Raw genomic sequence first — 5362 nt, forward strand, 5'->3', positions numbered from 1 at the left:
CTACATACCCCTACATACACACATACACCTACACACACACCCTACATACATACACACACCTACATACACACACCTACATACACACACACACTTATATACACACCCTACATACACACAGATATTACATACACACACACCTACACACACACCTACATACACACCTAGACACACACTCATACACACCCCTACACACACCCCTACATACACACACTCCTACATACACACACCCCTACACAGGCACACACACCCCTACGTACACACACCCCTACATACACACACACACACCCCTACACACCTACACACTGGTCTCCCAGCCTGGGCCTCTCCCCGTGGAGTGCCCCCTCCGCCCTGCAGCCAAGGAGCCCCCAGCCCCGTGTCGGACCAAGGCTTCAAAGCCCCCACTGACCCCACCACCCATAAGATCAAAAGTGAAATTCCTCGGTGGGTCAGTTTGCTTGGGCCACCGTAACAAACTGTCACAGACCAGGCGGCTGAAACAACAGACATTTATTTCCCACAATCCTGGAGGCTGGAAGTCCAAGATCAAGGTGTGGGTGGGGTTGATTCCCCCTGAGGCCTCCTCCTCAGCTTCCAGACGGCATCTTCTCCCCATGTCCTCCGCGTGTCCTCAGGTGATTGTCTTTCTGCGAGCATCTGTGTCCTAATCTCCTCTTCTTAGAAGGACTCCAGTCAGATTGGATCAGAGCCCACCCTAGTGACCTCATTTTCCCTCCATTATCTCTTTAAAGACCCTGTCTCTGGTCAGACACAGTGGCTCATGCCTGTAATCCCAGCACTTTGGGAGACTGAGGCAGGAGGATTGCTTGAGGCCAGGAGTTCAAGACCAGCCTGGGCACCATAGTAAAACCCCATCTCTACAAAAGAATTTTTAAAAATTAGCCAGGCATGGTGGTGCATGCCTGTGGTCCCAGCTACTTCAGAGGCTGAGGGAGGAGGATTGCTTGAGCCCAGGAGGTGGAGGCTGCAGTGAATCCTGATGGTACCATTGCATTCCAGCCTGGGTGACAGGGTGAGACCCTGTTTCCAATAAATAAAATAAAATAAAATAAAAATAAAAAGATTCTGTCTCCAAATACAGCCATACTCTGAGGTCCCGGGGGTGAGAACTTTGGCATATGAATTGGGGGAAGACACAATTTACCTCATGACACTGGACATGAGATCCAAAGGCCTTCACAATCCAGGCACCATCTTCCTTCCCAAAGCCAGATCCCGGGGGCCATGTGGGGTGTCCCAACAGTGGGAAAATTTGCTGTGGTGGCCCCCAGTGGAGGTCCTGGCATCCTTGTCTCCGGAGGTCAGAAATGCTTAAAGTAAGCGTGGGCTGCCCTCCCTGCCTCCTGTCCACTTGAAAGCACACACTTGGCCGGGTGCGGTGGCTCAAGCCTGTAATCCCAGCACTTTGGGAGGCCGAGACGGGCAGATCACGAGGTCAGGAGATCGAGACCATCCTGGCTAACATGGTGAAACCCCGTCTCTACTAAAAATACAAAAACTAGCCAGGCGAGGTGGCAGGTGCCTGTAGTCCCAGCTACTCGGGAGGCTGAGGCAGGAGAATGGCGCAAACCTGGGAGGCGGAGCTTGCAGTGAGCTGAGATCTGGCCACTGCACTCCAGTCCAGGCTACAGAGCGAGACTCCGCCTCAAAAAAAAAAAAAAAAAGAAAGAAAGCACACACTTAGGAGCAGGTTTGGTCCCGGCTGGGGGAGGAGAAAGGTGCCCTGGACCGGGAACCCAAACACCAAGGGAGCAGCAATGGGGAAGAGTTCCGTCCTGGCCCCACACACTGGCAGACCATGCTGGTGCTCCACATGTCATCGCTGTCATAGCAACTCTGCAGGGCAGGAGTTGTGACCCCCATTTCACAGATGAGGAAATGGAGGTTCCTCAAGGATGCAGGGCTCACCCGAGGTCACACTCAGGAGGGAGGAGCTGGACATGGGCCTACAGGTTCGTGTGCCTGTTACGCAGTCACAGACCAATGTGCTGAGGCAGCAGGGTTTGCAGCAGAGAAAGAGTTTCAGGATCACTGGGAGCCAAACCAGGAGATGGGAGGAGACCCTCAAATCCATCTCCCCAAGGAGTTCTGAACTGGAGTGTTTGGGTTTGTTTTTTTTTCTTTTTTTTGGTTGCGTTCCAATAAACTTTATTTATGAACACTAAATATTCCTGTTAATTTTCATGTATCATAAAAGTCTTTTTAAAAAAGCATTTAAAATTATAAACACAATTCCTAGCTCATAGGCCATAGAAAGCAGGCAGCAGGCTGGATTTGGTCCACAGGCCATAGTTGGCTGTCTCTTGTACAGGTTTTTATACGTTATGCAAAGTGTTTCAAATTCCAGAGACTTCGGATACTTTTCTTTTTTTAGATTTCTTATTTAAAATATATATACAATGCAAGTTTTCTTTCTGGATCAATATACTCACGTGAGAGAAAATAATTCAGAAAAAAATATATTTCCTTACTTGAAAAAAAGGGAAAAGTGCCAGGCACGGTGGCTCATGCCTGTAATCCCAGCACTTTGGGAGGCCAAGGCAGACGGATCACAAGGTCAGGAGTTTGAGACCAGCCTGGCCAATATGGTGAAACCCCGTCTCCACTAAAAAATACAAAAATTAGCCAGGTGTGATAACATGCCTAGTCCCAGCTACTCGGGAGGCTGAGGCAGGAGAATGGCTGAAACCCAGGAGGCGGAGATTGCAGTGAGCCCAGATGACACCACTGCACTCTAGCCTGGGTGGCAGGGCAAGACTCTGTCTCAAAAAAACAAAAGGTAGAGGGGAAAACTGTAAAACAAATGTTTCATCTTAAAATATATAATTAGGAGATGTAAAATTAAAGATTAAAATTTTTATTCTATGCAACATAAAATAATATGCATAGATATGGTACCTAATTTATTAGTTTTTACTTTAGAAAAAAAGACAGTGAGAAAAAGGTTTATAAATTTCTCAGTCCCTTTTATAAAAAGTTGCAACTAAAACCAGCCATCACTTACGTGTACAACCATCAGCTCTGAATATAATATTAATTATACCTAGGAACTGGAATTTACCCAGATGAGTTCTGGCTGTTTTTTGAAAAATGCACAATTATATCAGCGAACACTGTGTCTTCCACAATTTGTAACAATTTTGAAAAGAAAACTCCTGCTTCCATAATATAAGGAAACAAGAATACTCTTTCCATAGACATCATCCTATATTAAAAAAACCTGATAGTCTGATTTATCTTTATCAAAGGTAAAATGATTCACATTTGCATGGATTACTCTGATCCTCAGTAGTTCCTAAACACAAAATTTTGCATAAACCTTTATCTGGGTTTTCCAAAGCAAGTATTACACTGGCAGAAGCCCATGAGCTGAAGAAAAAGAAATTGAATATAAAAGGTTTACCGACTTTATCCTTTCTAATTTTACAATAGCTTCAGGTGTTGAGACCTAAGTGGTTTCTGGTGCCTATCCACTGTGAACTTTTAACACTTCTCAGTACCATCTTTTGGTGGTTGCTTTATTTTGCAACGTAGAAGATCCTTTCATCCAACTTCAATCATCTGTTCTTCCTCAGACTTTGTTTCATTATAATAACGAATTTTATAATCTTTAGCAAGTTGAATATATACTTTCTTTTGAGAACCAGACAGATTTTTCCCGTTTTCATTTACAGTCTTCAGCTTTGCCTGCGGTGAACCATCCTTAGCTTCTTGGAGGCTTTCAGCTACATAAATGTTATAAGCCAAACAAGGTCATTTTGGTTTTCCAAGCAGTTTTAACTCTCTCTCTTTTTTACTAAAGCTTTCTTTTTAACTGTTCATGCATGATTTCTGTTTCCAAAGACATAATCTGACTTGGAGTTAGCTGTTCTTGAATTCTGCTTATCTCTTCTTTGTATGCCGGCCAGTCCACCCTATAAGCATCTTCATATATTTTTTTCTCTGAGTTGGGAAGTTCCCTCCAATGCCCAGCGATTCTTCTAATTAGTTCTGTATTTTTTGCATCTGGGTTCTGAGCTTTAAATATGGGTAGTTGTTCTTTAGAAAATCAAAGGTAAGAAGTTACAGGTTTCTTTGGATAACTTGCCAAGGCAGATGAAAACCATTTCCATAAATACACAAAACTGAAGGGGAAGTGCAGTCGACTTCCCAGCTGGTACACAGCTCCGCCCGGACCTTCCCAGGGCACTCAACATGCCCCACATGCTTCGGAGAAATGCCATCGCACCAGCGGACCAGGCAGTGGCCGGGTCCCAGTCTCAGAGAGCTTCCTGGTACAACAGAACAACCCCAGCAACGACAACTCGAACCTGCCTGCGACCCTCTGGAGTGTGTTATCCTGCCCGCCACTCACGAGGCACTATGTCACTCAGGCTGGAGTGCAGAAGCTCGATCTCGGCTCACTGCAACCTCCGCCTCCCAGACTCAAGCGAGATTCTCCTGCCTCCGCCTTCCGAATAGCTGGGATTACAGGCGCAAGCCACCATGCCTCGCTAATTTTTGTGTTTTTAACAGAGATGGGGGTTCGCCATGTTGGCCAGGATGGTCTCGAACTCCTGACCTCAGATGATCCACCCACCTCGGCCTCCCAAAGTGCTGGGATTACAGGCGTGAGCCATGGCGCCTGGCCCTGGACTGGGGAGGGGCTGGATACCTGGGGTCGTTGATGGGTTGAGGGGAGTGTGGAAACGGCATTCTTTCATGAGTCAGTTCCTCATGAGGTTCTTTGCATTAGCTAGCATCAGTTGTTTCATTGCTGACCAGACCCTGAAGGAATATCTCAAAGAGAAAACATTTGGTGATGGTCAAGCTGTTATCTGTAGAGTAGTTAAAGGGAGCTATAGGCCAGGTGCGGTGGCTCAAGCCTGTAATCCCAGCACTTTGGGAGGCCGAGGAGGGCGGATCACGAGATCAAGAGCTCGAGACCATCCTGGCTAACGCGGTGAAACCCCGTCTCTACTAAAAATATAAAAAATTAGCCGGGTGTGGTGGCGGGCGCCTGTAGGCCCAGCTACTCGGAGGCTGAGGCAGGAGAATGGCGTGAACCCGGGAGGCAGAGCTTGCAGTGAGCTGAGATTGCGCCACTTCACTCCAGCCTGGGCCACAGAGCGAGACTCCGTCTCTAAAAAAAAAAAAAAAAGGGAGCTATAATCTAGATTCTACATGATTAGGACAATAGGCAAAACAGCTATGAGGAAGTGAATCCGGCAGCAAGCGGACCCAGTGATGAACGCTGAATTTGCCACAAGCTTGGTGTATTTTCATTTCTCCCCCTCTTGTTCCCTGATTTATTTTATTTATTATTATTATTATTATTATTATTATTATTATTATTATTATTATT

General features: G+C 46.2%; 1 pseudogene; it reads right to left on the bottom strand.

The window, feature by feature from the left end:
- Positions 1 to 3501: 3501 nt before the first annotated feature.
- On the bottom strand, positions 3502 to 4350 carry LOC111523672 (annotated as a pseudogene).
- Positions 4351 to 5362: the final 1012 nt, after the last annotated feature.

Source organism: Piliocolobus tephrosceles, unplaced genomic scaffold (genome assembly GCF_002776525.5).
Source record: "Piliocolobus tephrosceles isolate RC106 unplaced genomic scaffold, ASM277652v3 unscaffolded_25683, whole genome shotgun sequence".
Classification (NCBI taxonomy): Eukaryota; Metazoa; Chordata; class Mammalia; order Primates; family Cercopithecidae; genus Piliocolobus; species Piliocolobus tephrosceles.